This window comes from Grampus griseus, assembly GCF_964374135.1.
Source record: "Grampus griseus genome assembly, chromosome: 2".
NCBI classification, from domain to species: domain Eukaryota; kingdom Metazoa; phylum Chordata; class Mammalia; order Artiodactyla; family Delphinidae; genus Grampus; species Grampus griseus.
Genome location: NC_139018.1, coordinates 71,480,962 through 71,507,880, shown reverse-complemented (window position 1 = coordinate 71,507,880; position 26,919 = coordinate 71,480,962). Strand labels below are relative to the sequence as shown.

At 32.8% G+C, this 26,919-nt stretch overlaps 1 protein-coding gene across 2 annotated transcripts in view; it reads right to left on the bottom strand.

The window, feature by feature from the left end:
• Positions 1-26,919, bottom strand: part of NOVA1 (NOVA alternative splicing regulator 1) — a 142,177-nt gene that overhangs the window by 79,480 nt on the left and 35,778 nt on the right. The window contains exon 2 of one of the 2 annotated variants that reach the window (XM_082647572.1): positions 15,296-15,397. The exons of the other annotated variant lie outside the window; for it this stretch is intronic. The gene's annotated coding sequence lies outside the window, so the exon portion shown is untranslated. The remainder of the gene's footprint in view (positions 1-15,295; positions 15,398-26,919) is intronic. 2 annotated transcript variants of the gene reach the window in all.

Genomic DNA, 26,919 nt, shown 5'->3' with positions numbered 1-26,919 from the left:
CCTTTCCTTTTCTACTTATATCTCTAGTTTAGGAGGCACTTACGTTTTTAACCACGCTCTGCCTTCAGTAATGTCCTCCATGCTACCATCAGACTAGTCTTTTAAAAATATGAATCCGTTCATGATAAATCCAGAATTAACATCATTAACAGTCTAACAATGTCTACAGGAAGAGTAAAAATTCAAGAACAATCTGCAACAGCTTCTAATATCTACCCACTATTTCTTCTCGGCCAGACCTAAATTCTAGTTGTAATTTTCTACTTGCAGTTCTCTCAAACCTTCCCATATCCAACCATTTTTATGCCTTGGTTCCCGTATTCATGATGAAATCCTTACCAGAAGTTCTGTTTAAGTGTTAATTTCTTCTTTTCTATTTCTTCTGTTTTCTTCCTGGCAAAATTAACTTTCTTCTTACTACTATATGCTTCTTGAGATTAGGAATCCTATATTCTTTATTTTTGCATATACAGTACCTAGCATAATGTTTAAGACACAGTAAGCATGCAACAAATGTTCCTTTAAAATCTTGACAGAATGGACAACTTGCCTGCGACAATGTAAATTTTCAGAATTGACTCAAAAATTAAATAACCAAAGAAATTTAAGTCTGTCAAAATTATATTCAAATAAGCTCTGAGCTCAGATTGCTTTATATGGTCTTGAAAAATTTAAATGAGGAGACAGTTATTAAGCTATAATAACTATTCCAGTCTACAGAGAAAAACAGAATGCCTTTAAATTCATTTATTAACTAGCATAACTCTGATATTCCAAATGGAAAAGGAAGTCATACACAAAACCAACCACACAAAAATGAATCACATTTACTAATGTAAATATTTTAAAACTCATAAATAAAGTAGTGGTAAATTAAGTCCAGCAATGTATTGAAAAACTGATATACTATAGTCAAGTATAACTTAATGCAGAAATGCAAATGTGAGTTAATACTGGGTTGTACATAAATATAACACAAATATGTCAAAGGAACAGGGGACGAGAGAAGATTATAAACAAATTATTTCCCATGATTAGAAAAAATACCTATCCTAAACCAACAGCAAATATGATAAAATTAAAGTATTTTGGGCATTTGCATTAAACACTGAAAACAGCAAAAAGGTAGAAGTAGAAACAAGAGGTATAAAGTTACTACTGTAAAACAGAAAAAGTTATGATTACTTAACAATTTTATGACTATCTAGAAAATAAACTAAATACAACTATACTTAATACAGAAGTTGAATAAAATAAACAAAAGTAAAATAGTATAGAAAATTAAGAATTTTCTTACATGTGATTGAAGAGTGGCCTCCTGCACAGTACTCACATCCTAACCCCTAGAACTATAAATGTCCCCTTAAATGGCAAGAGGAACTTGCAGATGTGATTAAACTAAAGATCTTGAGATGAGGAGAGTACCCTAGATTACCTAGATGGTCCCTAAATATAATCAAAAGGGTCCTCATAAGAGGGAAACAATGTCAAAGGAGGATGTAGATGTGGTGACAGAAGATGTTGGAGTGACTCAAGGAAGGGGTCACAAGTCAAGGAAAGCAGGCAGCCTCCAGAAATTAGAAAAGGCAAGGAAAGGGATTCTCCTCTACAGCCTCCAAAGGAACCAGTCCTGTCAACACCTTGACTTTGGCCAAATGAAACTGATTTTCGACTTCTGGCCTCCAGAACTGTAAGAGAATAAATAAATTTGTGTTGTCTTAAGATACAAAATTTGTGGTAACTGTTACAGTGACCACAGAAATCCAATAGCATATAGAACTACAATAGTCAGTTAAATATATAAATGAAAAAAAGATTTGAAAAAGCAACTAGAAATGGCCTTAAATAAACAACTAGGAATGATCTTAAATGAAACATGTTGGCCATCTATACAGAAAAAAACTTTGCTAAGACAGAAAAGAAAAATAATCTCAGCTCATATGTGAAATCCTACGTATTATAAGAATATCTTACATAAACAATTTAATAGTTTTAACACAATTTCACTAAAATAAAAAACAAGAATGCTTTATTTGGGAAGGATACTTGGGAAAATGAGTCTAAGTTCATGAGGAAAAGAAACAGCAATAAACCAGGATAGTTTTAAAACTCAGGGATAATAGAATCAGAGAATTATTACTCTAGTAGATAATTCAAAATAAAGAGACACTACAAATTAACAATAAGTAACACAAGAATTAATGTAACAATGGGCCAGAATAAATAACCTTCCCCCCAAAACCGTGGAATATATAAAAGTTTAGCATGAAACTAGCACATATCATTACTCAAAAATAATATGGCTGGCATAACTGGAGAAATTACAGTGAGAAAAACTTTCCTCCAAAGTATCTTAAAATAAATTCTATATAAATGAGGGACTTCCCTAGTGGTCCAGTGGTAAAAAAATCTGCCTTCCAATGCTGGGGATGTGGGTTCGATCCCTGGTCGGGCCACTAAGATCTCACATGCTGCGGGGCAACTAAGCTGGCGAGCCACAACTACAGAGCCCACGTGCCACGGAGCCCGCACGCCACAACTAGAGAGAAGCCCATGCGCTGCAATTAAAGATCCCGCATGCCTCAACGAAGATCCCATGGGATGCAACTAACACCCAATGCAGCCTAAAAAACTAAAGAAAATAAATAAATAAATGTTTTTAAAATTCTATATAAATGAGAGTTGCAGCAGCCAAAATTTAGATCAAACCGTAAGTGAGCATACATACAACCTCAGAAGGAGAAAAGTTATTTTAAACACAGACATGAAAGGAAAAGGGAAAGGCAGACAGAGATGACCATATAAAATTCTTAAGATTTTTAATGTGAAAAATATTATAATTGTTTTATATAATTTGGGGGGAAGGCACAGATGGGAAGAAATGGGCCAAGATTTTAAAAGCACACAATTATCGGGAATTGGAAAATATCATGAGAAACAGACACAGGCATAAATTACTACTAGGACTGTGAACTGATTTCAATTTCCTGAGATATAATTTGGCAATGAATACTCAAATATCTTAAAATATTGTATATACTCCTATGACCCACTATTCTATGTTCAGTAATTTATCATAACAGAACAATCGTAAGTGTACACAAAAACTTAAACACAATAATATGCACTGTGTTTTATATTTTAAAAGATTAAAACAAGTATACAATAAGGGATTGATTAAATATAACAAATGCCTAAGATGGGATATTCTGTAGACACTGAAAAGATCATGCTTGTGAAGAATGAAGAATATATACCATCTAAATATGCACATGGTACAATATTAATTGAAAAAAGGTAAAAAGCTCTCTATACAGTATGATCTCTATTTTATAGATAATGTGTATTAAGACTAGAAGCATAGAAATACATTTACAAGAGCTATTTTTATCTTTAAAACCTTCCCTAATTCATAAAAATAAACGATAAATTTTACATTCAGAAACATTTTAATTAGAATATAGGAAAATGGAAGAACTCAAGATGGGAAGGTTTTTCCTTTCCTTCTAAAAGTAATGAAAGTCAAAAGAAAAATGCTTCATTGATTTGACTCCATGAAAATATAAAATTCTTTGTATAAAAAAATACCATAAACAAAAATAACGACAATTGACAAAAGGGAAAAACACAAGTACATGGAACAAATGTATTTGTTTTTATATTATCCATTTGACAAAAATATTAATTTTGGCCAACAATATTCTACCCCAGAGGGCATAGCAGTAAACAAATCAGAGTAGATACCTGCTCCCATGGTTCTTTCATTCTCATTGGAAAGGACAGGTAAGAAGGTAACTTCAAACAGTGATTAGTGCTATGAAGACCATAAAAGACTGAGGAAACACACAAACAAACAAAAACCCCACAGGCAGTAACGTGATGGAATGTGAAAGGGGTGAGAGGGATGTAGCATTAGAAAGTTGATAACAGTTCCGCTAAGGAGGTGACATTTGAGCTGAAACATTAATGATGAGACATAATCATCATGTAAAGATTTGAGGAAGAGGGATCCAGAAAATGGATAACCACAAGTGCAAAAGCCATGAGGCAAGACAAAGATTAGCCTGTTTAAGAAGTGGTTGAAGTGTCTTGAGCATAAAGGGCAGTGGGGAGACTGAAATAAGAGGTAATCAAGAAATCTCAAGGCCAAATCATGTTGGGACCTTAAAACCATCATAGAAAGTTAATATGGCATTTCAAAACAATAAGGAAAATATCAACATCCCCAAACAAGACTAGAAACAATTCACAACTGAAAAAATACAACTGATCGATCAATACACACATTAAAATTTCAATCTACCTAGTAATCAAAGATAAGCAAATTAAAATAGCAAGATACAATTTTTCACTTTTCAAATTGGAAAGCTATCACAAATCATCATTTATATACAATGGCAGTGAGGTGAGAAAATGACATGGTTGTTATTTATGCTAGCAAAAAATGAGGAAAAAAACTAATCAAAAATAGAGTTTTAATTTAAATAAATTATGGTACATTTCTGCCATGGAAAAGTGTGTGTCCATTAAATCTTCGAAGAATATTTAATGTTTAATTATGTCTGATACTGTTGATTACACCATTTCTAATCCATTCACAAATTCTAACAGTGCCCCTCCAAAACATCATTTCTACTTCAAAAAGCCCTAAGCCACCATAATTTCTAAGACTACTGCAATAACTTCCTAATAACTACCTCTTTCTAGCCCCTCACTCCTTCCCTTGTTAATCTTCTATACAGCTGGGAGAGTGATTTCCTCAGTGTTAATCATCACAACATTCAAGTGCCCAATATATTCACATTTTAACTATAATAAAATTCTCCTTGCTATGTACGGCCCATGTGAGCTCACCCTGTGTTATCTCATAAACATCTCCTTTTGCCTCTCTCTCCCCCAACAACATTCAACACACACAGCATTTGTCTCTGTTCTTTGAACTTGCCAAACTCATTCAGATCCAAAGACTTTTGTCTTTGTTATTCCTGATACCTGGAATGTGATTTTCTCCTCCGAATCATTTAGAGCTCAATTTAAATATCCCTTCTTCGAAGAGGTCTCCTCTTGCTATCCAAGCTAAAGCATACTCCTCCTCAACACTTTTATCACATGCACTTAGTTCCTTTATAGTATTTATGCCTATGTGAAATTATTTAGTGCTATATGTCTTCCTCTTCACTTATAAGAGTATAAGCTCCACTAGAGCAGAGACTTTCTGTATTCCCAGCATACAGGACCTAGAGGACAGTACTACAAAATAAACATTTATTGAATGAATGAATGAAGAATGAGAATAGAATATTATATAAATAACAGAATGTTGATTATATTAAATTTACTAAGTGACATACAAACCACCAAATAGATATAATATATAGCGTATAAAAGCAACATATGCCAATGTTAACATAAATATGGGCGAAACTGGAAAACAGATTATAAAACATACACAGGCTTCAAATTTTATTTTTATATAAACCAAAAGAAAATTTAACTAACTTGAAAATTTATCATTTTCAAAGAAATAGCTGAGACACTGAAATATTAAAAGTCAATTTATAAAATTAAGAGCTCTTATGTATGTATGTGTGAATGTGTGTAGACAGATGATAGACATATGTAGATGAATACACACACATACTACTAAAAGAAAGATGAGGGGAATGAGAAGAAAATAGGATTATACTAATGAAAATATTCAAAATTATAGACTGAAAAGAATATTTTTAAGAGAACACATTTAAGAGGTCATCTTATTTCTATATAACACTGACATTCATTCAAATAATTTTATGAAACACTCTGAAAAACCACAGTAAACCCATATTCAATCTGACCTGAAATGATAGCACATTCATAATGAAAATTTTCATAAACCAGTGATTATCTTCAAAGACTATAAGAAGAAAAGGCAAAGGGGAAAAATAAGCTATCTATAAAGTTCTAGCACAGGAAGCACTAAAATAATTTTTTGAAGTTTTAAAAATGCTTATTTCAAAAAAACCAAAAATAAAAAATGAGAAATGACTATATGTTATAATCTAAAAAATGAATATTGTCAATGACCAAGATAAATAATGGCCCAAAATATAGCGAAAAAATTCTCAATTTAAATATAGAAAAAGGGAACATTCAATTACCTCCTTGAGAACAATGGGCTTCCTCCCAAGCCTCCGTTGAAAAATATGATGTGAAATTGTTTCCATTGTTTTTCTATTAAAAATCTTCCAATTCAGTTTTCCTTTATTGACCCAATTCTCTGGTACTTAGGGTAAGGCTGTTTTTTTGTTTTTGTTTTCTGTACATGTGTGATTGCTTATCTGTCTAGAATAGTCTTGAGTTATTTCATTTGATTGTATCACAGATCTGGCAGGAGCTTCACCTCTGGCAAGTTAATGTCCACAGGTGATGTGGGAAGAGGCTGAAAAGGCATATGGTAAGCAATCCGTGCATGTTCTTGGATATTACTCTTCTTAGGAGGCCACTGTATTTTACTAGGATAAATCAGATCCACAGTGGGACTGGGAGTTGAGTTGACTTCAAAAGAAACTTGCTTCCCATTTGTATTACATATGTCTAAAAGAACTAGAAAGGGACTAACGTAAAAAGAGAACTAACCCATTAGTTGTCTTCTGCTAAAATTATTTTCTCAAAACTGCCTGTAACTCCATATTTTAAAAATGGGATCAAAGGAAAAAAAGACTGAACTCAGTGTGTAAGTTATAACAGGAGCCTACAAACTAGCATATATACTAGCATAAGGCCAGTAAAATTTGCTTTCACATAGTTAGTACCAAGCCAAGTGTTCTTAATAGGTTATTGTTCAGAATTAATTTAAGGTACTTTCCTGGTAGTGTTAACATTAATAGGAAAATTATCTAGTTGGAATAAGGTGTGACTGATTTTAAATGTGGGACTGACCTGTGTTTTTTGGCAATCCATTCAATATTTTTAAGAGTTAAATACCAAGAATCAACTATCTCACAATTAATTGAGTGAACTTAGAAAGGATTTACTGAGAATATTCTCTATGGAAATCACAAATGTGAATAATATGTGGTTTCTACTCTCAAGGAAAATGTAATATAAATAGAAAGACAAAACTAGTACACAAATCTTCGTAAGTGATAAGTAATGAACTAGAGTTTTATCAGTAAATATAAAATGAAGCATACTGATTTAAGACATCTTAAAAGCAAAACAATTTTAGAATCTGGAAATAAATAGAATGATATTCAAATCAAAGGAGAGAAGAGAGATAATATTTTGACCCTACGTCACAGGTTTATGGTGAAGCCACAGCAAGAATGATTTCGGTTCGGAGGCAGAATGAGAATGGAGAACTAAAGATCTGGTTTGGTTTCAGACAAGCTGAATCTGTCACAACCTGCAGCACAGTGGGAAAATGTGGAGATAGAATTTCAAAAAGAAGCGTAAAAAGTAAATATCAATTAATGGCCAATTTTCTTATTATTTGCGTTTACCTCCGCAACATGAGTAAGGTATTATGCTGTGGAGCACTAACATTCAGTATAAAATAAAGAAGTAGGTTTCTGATGAATTTTAGAGCTCTTTACTATTTAATTTTTAACATTTTACTTGACCCACTGAAACGATTTCTATACTAAAGTCCTAGACAATATCACAATTAAAAAACAGAAAGAACCATTTAAAAGGAAAAAAAAACAGAATGACAAATTTTAAAAGAGAAATATATTTCAGATAGTATATTTTGAAAAACTATATTTTTAAGTATTAATTTTCCTATATGATGACTGGTGGCTATACATACCAGATGCTTCCTAAAAACACTCCTGAATTTTAGTTTTCCAAAATATGCTCATGAAAACTTAGAAAAATAGAAATTTGTTCTTTCTAATATCAAACTTCCATCACATAGCAATATTCACCTTAAACTAAGTGAAAAATACAAGAATAATTAATTTTACTAATTTTGTAAAGTAAATAGAATGTTTGAATTACTGCAATGGTTGGGAAAAGAGTAAAGTAGCAGGAATAAATAGTTTCTTGATACCTAGACGCACTTTGTCATATTTTACAGTTTGTTCCTTCTTATGAAAACACAAATACAAAAGTCTATTGGTATAAGAAATATGACTTCATAAAGTAATCACATATATTACAATTCCTTGCATCAATGCTGCTTGAAATTCATCTGATCCTGAGATTTGTCATATTTACCATTTCACCTGACATAAAGGTCAGAACATCCATTCACTAAGATTCCTAGGCTAGGAAGTATTAATTGATAAAAATCAAAAATTAAGTATTAAAGTGTCACTAGTTATATTGGTGAAAGTTAGTAAATAAGGTAAAAATCTTTCTTTGAAATTTTAAATGAGATAATCCATATTTAATAGCAATGTGGAAATAGGAGCAAAAAATTATTTTTTTAATTTTTATTGATATTTTATTGATAATTGATTTATCTTCTCTCAAACTTTAATGATCTGATTTGAAGAGAACACATTTTTTTTCTATTTTACTTCTTAGTATACTAGCTATACTCATTTGGAACTTTCCAGAAAAACTGCCTGAAAAAAAAAAAAAGATTTTTAAACATCAAAGGAATTTTTCCAGAAAAAAAAAAGATTTTTAAACATCAAAGGAATTTTTCAATTATTTCTACTTACAATGCCCTTTTGACTTGGGAATTATCTAATTATCATATATTTACCTGACAATACATATTAAAGAATCCTACTTTTGGCTACATTTCAGCAATAAAGATTGCATTAAATTATGTTGAGGAATGGCAGAAATTCAATGCTGCATTCCAAACTGTTTAAGTCACTTTTGCACAGCAATCACTCAAAATAACAATACAATAAAGTCTGACTGAAACAGCACTTTACTCCCAACAAATACAACTTCAATTTAATTTTCTGTTATAGGAATACTACTCTCTCATAACCAGTGTTCTTGGTGACCAACAGCTTGATTTTTCACCATTTCTGACCACATTTTGTGATACAATCTGAAACCTTGAAGAATTAAAAAAAAAAAAGAAAGAAAAGAAAAACTGATAATGGAAAGAAATTGTTTTTTTTTTTCCTAACTTTCAACCTGAACCTGCTTGGATTACCTGGTTATCCTTATTTAATCATCATTGACACTCTATCAATTGTAATAAAACAAGGAAGAAAAACAAAGAGATGCAACGGAAATGGAAGAAGATCAACTGAGCCAAAACACAACTAAAACCTAAAATGCACTTGCCTAAGAATGAATGAAGGGCAATACCACTGGCTTAAAAAAAAAAAAAAAAAATCAGAGGCATAAAAAATAATTCTTGCACCCTCAAATATTTCTGGACTAAGGATATACATAAATAAAAATAGAAGTATTAATTACTCAACAGTAATATTATAAACCCCAATCTCATTGTTTAGAAGAGATTCATTAATTCAGCAAATAATACACTGAATACATAACAGAGAACAGCAGTAAAGGATTCACCAAGAAATAAGTCAGTAGCTGTCTTAAAAATGCTCACAATCTAATAGGAAGACAGACATATTTATAGATAATACAATAATACTTTAAACAAAGTATTAGTGAGAACACACAACACACTAGAGAAAAGCATTTATTCTAACTGCCAAGACCAATAAAGACTTCACCTAAATTGGACATCGAAGACTGAGTAAGATTCTATCAGGAGGAAAAGCTAGAAAGAACATTCCAAACTCACAGAATAGCCTAAGACAACGTATGGAGATACAGAAATGGATGAACATTCATAGATATGCCAGCTCCCCATAATGGCCTCAGTGCAGGTGATTTAAAAGGATATTAAAATGGGAATTTTCCTGTTTTCTCCGTTTCTGCTAAGGACCCAAAGCTGAGAACAATAGGTTCCAAGTACTAGAGCTGAGGTGATACATCATCTATGCAACACTTGGAAAGAATGTGGCCAATAATTGCTCATGTATCCTTTAGTCTATCATTCACATTAAAAAAATATAAGCATCTATTGGAGGAGGGGAGTTGATAAATTGTTTGGGGAAGGAATAGAACAATGATTCACTCAGACTTTGGCTTATGCCCTTCAGAATACAGGACACTTAAGGAATGGTACAGGAACTGGACTTTGGTCTGAAAAAAAAAATCTAAAGGCAAGAGGGCAAGATGACCTCACTCCAGGCTACTACCTCAGAAATGGCCAAGAATTCCATTTCAGAGATTGTGGAGTACAGAATTACATTTTCCCATAGGACAGATAAGGATCCCTGGGAAAGGAACTAGCCCTGAGCCATTTTTAAAGAAACTTTACCCAAAGGACTACAAAAGGAACAAGATAACCCCAGAAGAAAGAGGCTGGAGGTAGACCAGAAAGTCAGAGACTAAGGAAGGTAGTCAAAGGAAGACAAAGGAAGTATCAAATTACAACTGGGTTATCCTCAGACAGTAGGAATCTTTGATAAACCCCAAAAAGCAAGAGAAAGAATCCATTCAGATTTCCAACATACCTTTACTACCAATTAGTTGTTCTCTATTTCTAATCTTGAATCTTTGGAAGACCCAGGAGCTGCACAGTGTGTAGGGAGGAAAAATAAGGCAAAAGAAATTAATACAAAAGTCTACTAGTTGACATGTCCTGTTCCCCTTCCCCACTCAGAGTTTTAAGACTGCTTTGAGTAAGGTTGATGTAAGGGAGAAATTTTACATTGGATGACAGTTCGGAATTTTAATTTCTTAGCCTGTTTTTTTACTGCCTGAAAACAGTCTATTTTGCAATGCCAGAGAGTGAGTAAAGAAGGAATGACAGAGAAAACAAAAGAACAAGAGAGAGAGAAGAGCAAGAGGAGGAGAAAAAGGAAGAAGAGCAAGGGAAGGGCAGAACAAGGATAGGTACTTGAACAGCACTGAGACAGAAAAAATAATATTCAAAATGGGATTTTGGGTACAGTGACAAAAAAATAAAGTAACTTTCTGCTTGTACCCTGGTGAGTCTAACTCTTTTAATAAACCCACAGAGAGTGCTAAATGGTGGGCAAAGTAGTCTGATTATAAAGCGATAATTTTGATGTGATTATTGTGAAGTCTGAAATCTAGTCTATAAATATAGAAAAATTAAAGTTATTTTTTTAAAGGAGTACCAATCACATAATCATGTACATACTGTGAATTTGTTTAGGGAGAACTTACATCTATTTTTAAATGTTCACTCATGTCCTGAGTTGCAGAAACTCTGTTAAGTACTGGGAAAAAGAAGTTAAAGGCAGATTCCACCTTCAAGGAGTTTACAGAAAGAAACACACAAGAACTGGAATAAGCAAAGCCTACAGGATCATGTACAAGGTCACCTAACAAAAGTATAAAGGATGAAGCAGTAGGAAACACCTCAGTTAAGGAGAAATTAAAGTTAGGTCTAAGGGCTTCCCTGGTGGCGCAGTGGTTAAGAATCCACCTGCCAATGCAGGGGACACAGGTTCGAGTCCTGGTCCAGGAAGATCCCACATGCCACGGAGCAACTAAGCCCGTGCGCCACAACTACTGAGCCTGCACTCTAGAGCCCGTGGGCCACAACTACTGAGCCCACATGCCACAACTACTGAAGCCCACGTGCCTAGAGCCCATGCTCCGCAACAAGAGAAGTCACCGCAATGAGAAGCCCACACACCACAAAGAAGAGTAGCCCCGGTTCACCACAACTAGAGAAAGCCTGCGCGCAGCAACAAAGACCCAACGCAGCCAACAGTAAATAAATAAAAATAAATAAATAAATTTTAAAAATAAAAAAAAAATAAGTTAGGTCTAAAGGATTAGGTTGAGTTATACAGATGATAGTAGCCTAGGGATTAAGGGGTATGTGAGTGGTTGGAAAGAATGCTGCAGGCAGGCAAAGGCCCAAAGAAAGCATGGCATATTCTGGGAACTGTAAAAAGTTCAGTAGCAATCAATCAATCAATACATGCAGTCTACAAGGAAAGAAATAAAGTTGAGGAGCCAGATCAATACCTGGACAGGGAATTTGGATTTTATCAAAAGAACAATGGAGGCCACTGAAAGGTTTTAGTAACACTCATTTTTCATATACTGCATATCTAGTATATGCTAAGCACTCTTTCACATGTTTGATTGTTTTTTCCTCACAACAACCCTGTGAGGTAGGTGTAATGATTTCCAATTAACAGATTGAAAAAAAAAACAAAAAAACCTTAAATTTGTTAAGTTACACTTGATTAAATAGCTACAAAGTCCTGGCAATCAGGATGCCAACCATGCTTCAGAAAATACATTAGGAAGATCACACACACACACACACACACACACACACACACACACACACCCCCCACAAATATTACATACAACACATTGAAATTTCAGAGTTAAAAAAATGTTTTAAGTAATAATGCTTGTTAATTCAGTATTAAAGATAAAAGATTTGTGGCATTAAATAGTTCTTTAAGCAAACTTACACATTTAAAATTTTCAACTAATTCGATTTATAATGAGAAATACCTGCAGAATTCATGAAAACAGACAGGAATTAATATATATATAAAATAAGATATAGCAAAGATTGAGGTAATTATATGATGATTTTATCTCAATATATTTGCCAGAGGTTATTTGGGAAATATATTTGAAAGGTTTTTTATCTCCCTATAATATATCACAAAAATTTATTCAGACAAATTTGGTAAGACAATTTTTTAACAATCTGTTTGGGATGGATCTAAAAATGTCTCTAATTTAAAACACAGAGTATGTACTTTGTAAAACTGAGAAGAGTACCTGAAATTTAAAAATATATATTGAAACTCCATTTAAAAATGTATGTTCTTTAAAATTAATTTAAATTAAAATCTACAAAGTATACTTCTCTGTAGCTTATTTTCTCATCATTTTCACTTATTTCTTCAGCTAGTCTTAATATTTCTTTTTAAAATCTTTAATTGAAAGCTAGATGTTGCTAGAACATTATTGCTGGAAGTCTAAGTACATATAATTATTTAGAAATTTCTATTATCTATGCATTTGATTCATTTTTCCTATTTCAAATAGAAAATTATAATGGGGGAGGATGAAAAAATAAAGGTTTCATTAAGATTAACTGCTCTTGATTTAGTATTTATTTCTCAATGCCAAATTATTAAGAGAGTATAAATTAAATAATAAGCCTGACCACAATTCTAGTTCTTCAGAATATGATGAAGAGCACTCTCTTGGAAAATAAACAATTAAATAGAGATATTAGATATCGATAAGATACTTTATGCAATGAGGATAATTTCTAAATAAACTAACGTTTCAAATATACAATTGAACTGAAACACCAACATTATTTTTGATTACACAAGTAGTACATGTTCATTAAATTCAAATAGTACACAAGTGTATTAAATAAAAATGAAAGTTTCCATATAATTCCCTCTTCCAAATACCATATACTGGGAGTATATTAAAGTATAAGTTTCATATGAATCTAATAAGTTGTTAAACTTCATCATCCATGGAAGATCTAATATATAACAATTAATATCCTGTGTAACTGAAAAATATATACTCACATATGCACCACAGGTATAGTTTGTACCTTTTCACCAACACAGTAAAATAATATATAAAACATACGGCCTATTCTGTCAAATATGATTACTTCAGTTAATAAGATGAATGGGATTAAGTAATACTTACACTGCATGCAGAAAATACAAAGGAACCAGTTATAGCAAATCGAATATTTCACATACTGATAAAATACCCTCTTGCTAGAGGTACGTAAGTATATTATATTATGTCTAAACTATATTTTTTAAAATACTAATGTTCACTTTTTTAACGCTTTGACTACTGAGTAAAGTATTAAGTCTATGCAAGTAAGGGGTAAAATCTCCTTAAAATGTTAGTTTTTTGGTAATATTTAAGTGCATTCTTTTCTGAATGTAAATAAAGTCTAGCTTTTTCTAATCTGCTTGATGCTCCCTGATGAGAATCATACTGTATTATTTCTCAAAAAAATTTATTTCAAAACATGGGGGGTAACTCCACTATAAAATTAGAGACAGTTTAAAATCTTTGTAGGAAATCAGAACTCCTCTTTTGATTCTAAAATAGCATCACTCTGTATTTAACTAGTACAAATAATATTCTAACTGGAACAAAATCACTTGCACCAAAATATCTTGGTTACATAATGTAAGGTACAATTCTCAATACATAGAATTCTACCACTGAGTTAAACGAAAACACTTAAAAGGTCTCTAGAAAATAATTTCTTCCACCCACCTCATTTTACAAGTAAACAAACTGTGGCCCAGAGAGGCTTTTATCTGCTTTCACTGAGAACCTACAGTATAAAGATGTACACAAATATCATTTAAGTTATGACACATACTTTAAAGTTACCTAAAACAAATGACACTATGTTTTATAAGATTAAGACTTTCTAATGACTGAGACCCTAATTTCTTGCCACAGAAACGTCTATAGATGCACACACACACAACACACACACAAAGATAACTAGTAAGTCATACAACTGACTCAAAAAAAGCAAAACAATGAAATATAACAATCCATATCATATTGTTTAAAAATAGACACAGCAGTTCCTAATGTTATTTTCCTATCCTATAAGTCATAACCATGCCAAACTATTCCAAAAGCAGCATTCTTGTAAAATTGCTTTTACAAAAGGAAAAAAGGAAATCATTAAACAGTTAAATGGGAGGGAGAGACTAAAATACGTTACGTGGAAGTTCAAATATTTACTATTTATTCTCTCCCACGCTTTCTTTCAATATGTTAAAAAGTTCAAACGCAATGCTTCTAAAACAAAAAATCAAAACTACATTCATCACAAACTGGCTTTGTTGCAAAACTTTCATGAGAAGAGTGAAAGTATTAAGACTAAGGCATACAACACTGCAAGGAAAGCTAATTAGGATGTTTCTGTTGAATTATAAGTTGATTTGCTACTTTAAGAACACAGCTCTAAAATCATATAATACTGATTTGGTTATTTGAAAAATATTTGAAAACAAATTGATTCTCTTAAGTTGCATTAAAAGTGAAGTATTTATAAAAGCATTTTAGTTACATTTGCTTTTAGAATAAAATCATTTCTGAGCAGTGCATCCATTTGTTTGTTATTTAAACAGTACCAATCACAAATTAGATGACCTTAAAATAAAATTTAGAGCCAGGGAGAGCAGCACTAAGTTTAACTGACCTCAATACATTTTTAAATGATGCTTCCCAGTTTTTCGTTATTCTCTCATATTGGGTTTTCCAGTCTAGGGCGGGTACACAAGAAACTTACAGTCTATGTAGTACTCCTAGTCAGTTTCACTCTGCAGATGGCACAGTGGAGAAATACCTTCTGTACAGGACCATGTACAATTTCTTCTACAGCTGTCAGCACCTAGGGGAAAGTGCGCTGTTAAACAGTTGCTGCGTTCCACCTCAGAAGTGGCTGCAATTCGGTGGTGGGTGAAGTGACTCCTGTACATATATACAGGGATGAAAAGTACTATAGAAAATGAAAACATTTAACAACAAAAGTGGCTGTCTGAAAACTGTGCCACAGCAAAGCAGAATACATCATTCAGTCACAAGAGCCCTACACAGATAGGCTACTATTCACTTAAAAATTGAATGTTAAGAATGAGAAGGAAAAAATAGAAATACAGTTATTCAATTCACAATATAACTAGAAATCACTGTTAAAACATACGTTAAAAAATTAAACCCAAGCATTATATACTGATTTATAACATTATTTCTATAGTAATTTACCTAAAACCAGGCAAATGTATACAGTATGATTCTTTATTCTGTTCAGCCAATTTAATACTTCTGTTTTAGTTAACAATTCAAGGGGTAAAAAAAAAAAAATAGGTGAGATATCAAACCTGAAGTATAAATAAGTAACATGAAAATATCTAAAAGGAACTATAAAGAAAAAACATTCTGAAATTCTTAATTACTTCATATTAAAAATTTTATAAAATAACCAGTCCTCAACTACTAGCAATGGTTATTTTTCATAAAAGGGAGCTTTAAAAGTGACCTCATTATAAAATGACAACTTCTCTTCTCCAAAGTCACAATGAGTCAGGATCTAAACACATCTTCATCCTCAACCCATATAAACAATGAATTAACCAATTATATGGTAACTTTAGCTCATTAATACATAAAATTATTACTATAACCTACTTTTATTACAAAACAACACCCTTTCTACATGATTTATCTTTGATGGAATCAGAAGATAAAATCCAAAAGTTATTCTCTGAGAAATATCACTGAATCACTAGGCTTGAAGGTACTATCTTTCTAATCTTCTATCTCTAGGCACAGCTACTATATTTATGCTAATCTGAAGAGGTAACTGATTACATTATTTCAAAATATCACATTTAGGTTCCTGAAACAGACTGAGAATGCTTTGATGTGAAGTCCAACAAATATGACCATTAAAAAGTGTCCCATCCATCAAACTTATCTGAATCTCACTTGCCATAACAGAATTTATCCTGGCATATATTCAGTGAAGTTAGAGGTAGCTGACAATTCCCTTCAGCTTTCTTAAATTCTTTCTATAATAAGGCATAATGTAAATGAATATTATTTCCTTTAAGTGACAAGAGTTCATAAAGGAAGAAAAAAGTACAGAGTTTTCCAGTCTCTTTATTAAAAGACATGGATCAGAGATTCCCAATCTGGGGTCTACTTATGGGAATTAGGAAACCTAGGAACTCTGCAAAAGTGCAGGCTAAAATAAAGACATATTATACAGGTGTATAAGTACATTTTTTTCTAGGGGAAATGGACTTTTGTCAGGTTCTCAAAAGGCTCTGTGATTTTCCAAAAAAAGTTTAAGGAACTACTGATAAATGATATGAAGACACCCAATTGAATAAGCAGCAGTAATTTAAATCAAATGCCTAAATCTGAGCAGTTCATTATGTAAAATGAGTAGCAGACACAGGAATGTTCCAACCATGAAATGAAATAACTCACATAAAGCACCTAATACTGACCTATTATTATCAGTAACAGCAGTAATTGTTCAAAAGAGCTATGTCAAAAAAATAAAACTTCCTTATAGGGTCCCATCTTTATTTACTTCTACATAACTTCATAATATATTACTTTTACTTAGCTGCGTCATCTACTTTTATTTAGGTGTGTCTTCTAAAAGACATCAACATCACAAGCTATACATTTCTGCATTATTTTAGATACAAAAATGCTAAATACAAGTTTTGGAACACTGCTACATACTCCTAGAATCTACATTTCCCCAAAAGCCACACCAGTCCTTTCTATGACACAGTACTTACTTGGAAAAGCCTCAGATATGAAAAACATTTGGCTTCAATTGTTTATATAAAATAATTTCACCTCCTTTATCAGTCTTGCCTTTCAAACAAACAAAAAAATCTAAATGTGAGGAATCTATCAAGGAAACACATTTTCTGAAAAAGTTATACATATAATACTTTTACTTTCACATATCATTTTCTTTACTCAGGTTCGTTTTCTGAAGATAAAAGATACAACAAACATTCATACATACACAACCTTTAAAAAGAATCCTTGTGTTACAACATGTAGATTAGCCTTACCTTTAAAATGAATTCACAATATTACCAACATCATTACAAAATCATGTGCACGGTGCTCTTCAAGATTGTGGTAACTTTTAAATACCCATCAAAAAATGACAAATGAACTGTTACCATGTATTAAAGATGCTCAGTGAAGGAAGAGGTTGGTAAATATATCTGAAATAATAGCATACAGTGCAACTATATAGTTGGTTCCCAATCATTTCAAATGTCAAGTACCTTTCCTAGAGTCTTCTCATGATAGGAGTCATATTTTATGTATTCACACACTAATAAAATATATAGCAGTAAGAACAAACGGTACAGGATTTAAGTAAAGATACAGAAGTAGAAGAGAAACATATTAAGCATTCAGAGTACTGCAATGAAAAGAATAAGACTAGAATAGAGTACACGGAGGGGTCAGTGAGAAGGACAAGAGGCACAGGCCCAATTATGCTAAGGAATTTTTGAATATTTTATTCCAGAGGATGGCATTTTGAGAAGTATTTTATAAAAATAATTTCTAGCAGCAGCATGGAAAATGAACTAAAGGTGTAGATGGTTCAACTGGGATGGCAACAATGGGAATACATAGTTAGGAATAATAAAAGATCTGTAAAAAATTTTTAAAGTATACTACTCTGTAAAACACTAGAAGGGTAAACATTGTTAGATAAATCAAAGCTATTCCTAAAGTTTGAGTATAGAAACTAGCATCCATTCATTCATTAATTCACTCAACAAAAACAAAAAAAATCAACTGTCTCCTATGCATCAGGTCCCATTTTAGGCACTGGGCAAAGCACCGAACAAAGGAGCCAGTGACTTGCTCTCTTTAAGATTATATGCAGGGCTTCCCTGGTGGCGCAGTAGTTGAGAGTCCGCCTGCCGATGCATGGGATGCGGGTTCGTGCCCCAGTCCGGGAGGGTCCCACATGCCGCGGAGCGGCTGGGCCCGTGAGCCATGGCCGCTGGGCCTGCACGTCCGGAGCCTGTGCTCCGCAGCGGGAGGGGCCACAGCAGTGAGAGGCCCGCGCACCGCAAAAAAAAAAAAAAAAGATTATATGTAAATAGAAAAGACAGATAATAAACTATTAAATGTATAATAAAATGTAAGAAAATGATTCACATATGAACTAAAAGTAAAGCAAGCCATGGGAAGAGAGTGACCAATACACTATTTTAACAGTGTACAAAGAAAACCCAAGGAAGCAGCATTATATGAATGAAGAATGAAGTGGCAGGAGTCTACAGACTGACTATCTGGGGTAAGAACACTGATGGAACAGTGAGAGCAAAGCCCTGAGATGGGAACAAATGGTGGAACTGATGGTAGCCAACAAGAATGGCAGTACTCGCAAGACTATAATAAAATTTACATAACAGACTATCAGGTGGGACTTTTCCCATTGCCAGGGATTGGCATTACAACCCAAGACTGAGAACAAAGAGTCACCAATCAAGTATTTCACGTTCAAAAGACAGCCTAAACAAGTGAGAGCCAACTACCTCTCCACAATAACCGAAACATCTTTACCTTCCTCAGTTCCTCTTTACCCTAGAACTGCCCACCCCTGCCCACCTTGAGTGAGTCAATCATCAGAGTTTGCTTCACTGACTTAACGTAGTTGGATAGTGCTATTTCCAAGAGTCTAAATCAAGTCAGAGCGGGTCGAAAGATTGGCAAGAATGGAAGACTGGTATCTCATCTTTCGGCTGGATTTCTGCTTGTGTTTAGACTTGCTTATCATCCCATGCCCATACCTACTACCCATGCCTATATGAGGAGAGGAAAAAAAGATGTGGATTGGAAAACAGGGTAGAGAGAACTGGACTCACTATTTATAACAGCAAAGAGTGTGACTAACAAAGTAGCTGGATTGAGCCTCCACACAATGGGGATCCCAGCAGCCAGAGGCTGTGGGCGTACTGGAGGAGGAGAAACTTCGAAAGAGTAGAAAAAGACAAACTGGATAGTGTGACTCTGCAAAAATATCTCATCCTCCCCAAAAAAGTTTTACACACGTGCCACATCAACAGTAGTATTTGCCTCTCTTTCCCCACAGAAGGCATGAGGTCTAGTCAGTGTTACTCAGATGACCAGAGATAGAAAAAGAAACAAAAAGGGCACCACTAAAGTAGGAAAATCTTTTCCCTTTCTATCTCTCTCACCCAGGAGGAGAAAGGAATATAAATGAAAGAGCAGATCACTCTCTACTCACTGGAGTGCGCAGACTGAATGACTGTATTCAACCCTTTCCACACTACAATCTCCTAGAACAGCCTAAGCGGCACTGAGTAGAAGGGGGAAAGCTGAGTTTTAAATTGGGCTATGAGGTTAAAATTCAAACTAGTCAGATTAAACTGATTTTCTGAAGTGTCCAGAAAGCTTTGACATTTCCTCGAGATGAGTAAAGAAACAAACAAAAACCTGATTTGACCAATCACAAACAAAGGTCAGATTGGAGAAAAATAAAATCACTTCATGTTTGCATTCCCACTTCATTCTCCATCTCAAGTCATACTATATTATGAAATGGTTAACAGCAATGAGCTAGTAAGTGATTTTTTACTTTTCATCTCTCTAAAATATTCTATGACTATCAGGCTGAATAGCTGCATTATCGTATTTTTCTTATTCTTAAGAACTACTAGTAAGTATATAACTATGGGTATTTTATAAGGAATTCTTCATCTTTCCCCTTGTATAGAAGTTACAGAAATATTTTGAACATTTGTAAATAATACTAGGTCTTATTACAAATACGAACAAATATAAATATTTTATACATTTGTGGAGAATACTAGGTTGTATAGAAACTAAAAAGTAGAATCCCCTAAATAAGACACCAAACTTGCAGAACAAAAAGGCTACAGGGAAGGAAAAAGAAAAAACAGGTTAAAACATTTATTGTTTTAAAGGAACATTTTCGATATTCATATTGGAGTAACCTGAAACCCAACTTTAAAGAATATTCTGCCTTGATTTATAGCTTAATAACTTTGGGCTTTCCCCCAAATTGAATCATGCCCTTTCCATTTATTTAATATTTAAATTAATCTTTAATGGGAATTCTCTGAAAACTTAGGTATATCTTTTTAAATAAATTAAGGTATCAGTATTTTACATGACTAAATAATACATAACGTTATCTCTGTTTAAATGTCACACTTTTAGAGAATACAGGATCCTATTACATTGATGTTTATAACTCCTTATGTAATGGTCCTATTCATTTTACAATCACTTATCATCCTAAATTATGCCATGTATATAACATTTTATCAGTTAGTCCTTCTCAGAGATACAACATAATGAAAGTAATATGACTCAAAATTACAGAACTAAGTTCTATATTTATACCTTTTTTCTAGTCTACTATTTCATGGGATATAAGAATAAACATTATCATTTATAAGTAAATTGGAAAGTGTAAGGAAAACCATACAAACTCAAGTCATTCAAACTCACATGTTAATTTACTGTCAGTAAATAATGTCAGCCGGATTGTCAACACAGTATTGAAGGAGAAGAACAAAGTTGGAAGACTGACTCTATCAGACTTTAAGACTTACTACTTACTATAAAGCAACAGTATTCAAGACTGTGTGATATCTGTCAAAGAACAGAAAAATTGACCAATGGAAGAGAACAGAGAGACCAGAAACAAACTCACACAAATGTAATCAACTGATCTTTGACAAAGAAGCAAACAAAATTCAATGAAGAAAGGATAGCCTTTTCAACAAATGGTGCTGGCCTAATTGGACATCCATATCCCCCCCCCAAAAAAAATCTAGACACAGACAATAAACCTTTTATAAAAATGAGCTCAAAATAGAAAAAAGACAAAGTTACGAAACTCCCAGAATATAGAAAAATCTAGGTGACCTTGGAATTGACAATAACTTTTCAGATACAACACCAAAAGCACAATCCATGAAAGAAAAAAAGCTACAGATAGGGAGAAAATATTTGGAAAACACATATATGATAAAGGACTAGTAATCTAAATATACAAAAAACTCAAATTCAACAACTAGAAAACAAACACTCAATTAAAAAATGAGCAAATGGTCTGAGCAGACACCTTCCTAAAAAGATAAGCTGATAACATATGAGCATATGAAAAGATGCTGAACATCAATCAAATGTGTATTAGTTTGCCAGGGCTGCCATAACCAAATATGACAAACTGGATGACTTAATAGAAATTAATCGTCTCACAGTTTTGGAGGTCAAAGTCTGAAATCAAGGTGTTGGCAGGGCTGGTTCCTTCTGAGGGCTGTGAGGGTAGGATCAGATTCCAGGCCTCAATTCTTGGCTTATAGATGGCAGTCTTCATGTTCCCATGGCATTCTCCCTCTATGCATATCTGTGTCCGAACTTCCCCTTTTTATAAGGACACCAGTCATATTGGATTACGACCCACTGTAATAACCTCACTTTAACTTGATTAACTCTGTAAAGACCATACTCCAAATAAGGTCATAAGGTCACACTGTCAGGTACTGGGGGGTTAGAAATTCAAGATATGAATTTGAGGGGGGGATATAATGGTATGTCATTAGGGAATTGCAAATTAAAACAACCATGAGATACCACTACACATCTATTAGAATGGCTAAAATCCAAAACAGTGACAACACCAAATGTTAATGAGGATGTAGAGCAACAGGAACTCTCATCCACTGCTAGTGGAATGGAAAATAGTACAGCCATTTTGGAAAACAGTTTGGCAGTTTCTTTCAAACTAAACATACTCTTACCATATGATCCAGCAATCACACTCCTTGGCGTTTACCCAAATGAGCTAAAAACTCATATCTATAAAAAAAAAAATCTACACACAAATGTTTATAGCAGCTTTATTCATAATTGCCAAAACTTGGAAGCAATCAAGATGTTCTTCAACAGGAGAATGAATAAACAAACTGTGGTATACCCATATTATATAAAAAGAAATGAGGTATCATATCACAAAAAGACATAAAGAAAGCTTAAATGCATATTACAAAATGAAAAAAAAACAATCTGAAAAGGCTATACATACTCCATGATTTCAAGTATATGACATTCTGGAAAAGGCAAAACTACAGAGACAGTTAAAAGATTAATGGTTGCCAGAGATGCACAGGGAGGAAAGGAAGGATGAGGTAGAACACATCATGAGGGGATATTTAGGGCCGGGAAGCTGTTATGTATGACACTGCAATGATGGATAAATATCATTATACATTTGTAAAAGCACTGAAAGCGAATCCTAATGTAAACTATGGACTTCAACTCTACCATACTAACGCAAGATGTTAATAGGAGAAACTGTGTGCTGGGGTGGGGGGCAGGAGAAGTAGGGACAAGAAAGGGTACAGTCAACCGTCAGTATCCATTGGAAATTAGTCCCAGGATTCCCGCAGATACCGAAATCCAGGGGTGCTCAAGTCCCTTATATAAAATTGCATAGTACTGGCATATACCCTATGCAATCCTCCCATACACATTAAACATCTCTGTATTACTTATAATACCTAATATAATGTAAATTCTATGTAAATAGTTGCTACCACACAACAAATACGAGTTTTTTCTTTTTGGAACTTTCTGGGATTTTTTTTTTTTTTTTCCAAATATTTTCAATCCTTGGTTGGTTGAATCTGAGGCTGCGGATCCTGCAGATATGAAGGGTCAATTGTATACTGCAACTCCCTTGGACTTTCCACTAAATTTTTCTGTTAAGGTTAAAACTGCTCTAAAAAGTGTAGTCTATTAATTTTTTTAAAGTAGTTGTTCTACTAATAAGGTCAAGAAGTAAAAAATTTGGGATAATTACATGGAAACAGAAACAGGCCTCAACTCTAAGTACAAATGGAGACACATGATTTTTTCAGCAATAGTCATGAAAGTAAATTATTAAAAAAGTAAATATAATTATAAATTATATTTTTAAATATGGTGACCTGAGTGCAATGCAGGTAGAGAAACAATGGTAATATTGTTACAGTGGCTGATATGCAAATGAGTTTATTAAGGCAAAACTTTTGTTCTTCGTTTTTCCACTGACATTTTCCTGTAAAGCTATTTTTTTATAGCTTTTCCAAAAACAAAAACGCATTTTCAATTTGAAGCTTCTTTTTCAGGCTACCTGCACTTCAAATGGAACACAGTGACAGAGCATAGCAAGAATTTCATACATTTAAAATAAGAAATAAATCTAAACATACAGCTACTCAAACGTGCTTTCATCACATGCAAGTAATATTTTGTTTCTAGGATCGCAGGGAATATTAAGTTATGCTATAAAACTCAATAAAATTATAATCTATATATAGGAAAGTTATAGCTAGGAAACAGGGTTTAAATAGGCCAAAACATTTTGTTAGGTTTTAACAATGTTCTATTTTAATTTCAGAAACCCAGATAATGCCATGGATATAACAGTATCAAGAGTTTAAGGTTATTATTATTATTTTAGTATTCATGCTATACTTAACTTTAGTCATTCTAAAATTCCCTAGCCTACCTGATGATATTAGAATGGAACCAGGTAATATTGTTTCAGCAAACTAAGACAGAAAACTTCTGACTAAAGGAATTCAAGGTTAAGTTTTCCCTCCCTGCCTACATATCATGCATCTTACTTGGATGCAACAGAAAATTTATAGAAACAAGGAAATTTTAAATTAACTATAAGTTGATTTTTACAAGAGAAGGAAATAGTTTTCTATCCTTTAAAGTTAAAAAAAAGTGGTTACTTTTCTAAAGTGTGTAGATCTATCCATACTCCTGTGCAATTATATATTTATTTTTTAATATTCTTTAGTAATATTTATGACTCTAATGCATGTTTTCTAAAAGAAGAAATAACCACCAATCTTAAGAAAATAGAATATATAAAATATCCTGGTAGCTGTGTAAGCATAATTAGACATATAAAGTTTGCTTTGGAACCCAACAATTTGGAATTTATTCTTACCCTCATCATTTATCAAATACTCTACTGGTAACTCTGGGAAGGATACTGAATGCCCAATTTTTAAAATATGGGGTAGCTATAAATTTTAATATCATTTTTATATGATGTAGACAGGCTTATATTTGAGACTATCTTATTATCAATTGCTGCTAACATTTCCAAATTTAAATATCCAAAAATGATATTCAAGAGAGATCATATACCAAATTTATACTTTATAATGACACTAAAAATAAATATAGGCTTCGTCATGATTCTAAGACCATCTCTCCACTTTAAGGTTGACAAAACTGTACGTGAATTTCTCAGAACTCCTTGTGATGTCTATAATTTGTCATTTTAATAATACATGTCCTTAAATAATAATTTCATCAAATGAAAAAGAATGAGTATTATAGTTTCTTCTACCACAAAGTTATAGAAATATAATATTGAAATCATTCATTGTGACAATTTAGTAAAATGAAAACTTTATTGGATAAGGAAATATAAATTTACTGTCTATGCCATATAAAGACACAAGGCAGAGACTGTCCATCAAATTGGTATTCTATAAGCTCCTGAGACTTTTTTGGAGAAAAAAATTAAGTAACAGCAGTCTTTCCCCAATTCATGAAAAACTTAGATTAAGGGATAAAATTGACAAATTCTGAGATTTTACCTAATTTTTAATATTTGATAATTCCTATTTGCCTATACAAGACTATTCTATTAGTATAACATGGTAGTTAAGAGGGCAGACCCTGGGAGCAGATTAAGCAAATCCTATCTCTGCCTCTAATTTTATAGAGAAAAAAAATATTTACATACGTATATATAAATTTCCATACATATATGTAGGTGTGTGTGTGTATACACACATACACAGGTATGTATATATGTATGTATATGAATACACACACACATATATATACCCTTACATACACATGTGTGTTTATATACAAACACATATATACCACACATACATACATGCTGTGGGCAAATTATTTAACCTTTTGTGCTGCCTTTTCCTCACAGAATTATTGTGTGAACTAATTCAGTTAATATGTGGAAAGCATGTAGTTGTCGTCCCTGGCTCATACTAAGTTCCATTTAGCTATTAGTATTATTATCACTGCTGCTACTATTACTGCTAAGTTTAATATACCAATATTCCCAGTGTCCTAAAGAATATGATTTCCACATGCTCTATCACTTGAAAAAATTGAATAAATTTGATGACTGCTACCACTCAGAGAGACAAAAAAGCACGGAATTTTGAAATACACTTGAGATTTTTAGAAGGAGTAGAAAAAGAACTGAGAGCAGGGAGTATCTTTTGTCACAAAATACTTTGAACTCTCTTGAATTAAAATCTATTTGCGTGTCGTATGAGATTTGCAAGTAGAGATAACAGAAATGCATCCTATCCCAAACCTTGTTTATTCTTTAACAGCAGCAGCTGACACAGGAGAATAATTTCCTGCTTCACTGTGCTGACAGTACATCACCTAGATTCAGAAATTATATTCTCAGCAGGAAGGCAATAGATTTCTCTCTACACTGAAGAAACAGAAGGATAGAAAAATTACACAAAATAGAAATGATTTATTACTATTATAAAAGAAAAAATCAAACTGTATCGAAGATGATTTATTTTTAATTGGTGACACTCAAAGTAGAATTCAGTTTATATTAAATTTCAAGTGTTTAGCCATAATATTTTTGAAAGAAACAAAAGTTTTGTTTATGTATAATCTTGCAAACAAATCTTATATTTCTATTCTTCCTAAAATTTTTAAACAGAGGAAAAATTTTAATAAGATCAACTAAAATTTATTAATAGTCTGATTTTATTTATTATACTTAGTGTATAGAACATTGTGCCCTAGTTCAGACAGTAAATATCATTTAAAAATTTTACTTAGAAGAATGGTGTTAGGTGGTAACTAATAGTTTACATTAAAGTTTTGTGTCACCAAAAAATCATTCTTCACAGAAATAATAAGTAATGATTTCTATGTGTGGCGTGTGTGTATGTGTGTGTGTGTGTACGTAGCATATTTATAAGCTACTAGGTTTTCTTCTAATTTAGATATATGAAAATCTAGCAATTTGTCTTATGTGAAGTGACTTTTAAGCCGTATGTTAAAGTAACTCTAGAGGTTATAAAGAAGTATTGTAGACTTCTGGTTCATAATGATAAAGTACCAACCTCAGGTTCCAGAAGTAAGTCTGTAGATTCAAACCTTTCTGCCGTTTACTAGTCATGTGATATTGGGCAGCTTACTTATTATTTTGTTCCCCCATCTGTAAAATGAGGATAATAGCAGTGTCTTTCTAATGGGATCTGTTTGAAGATTAAAAGAAAA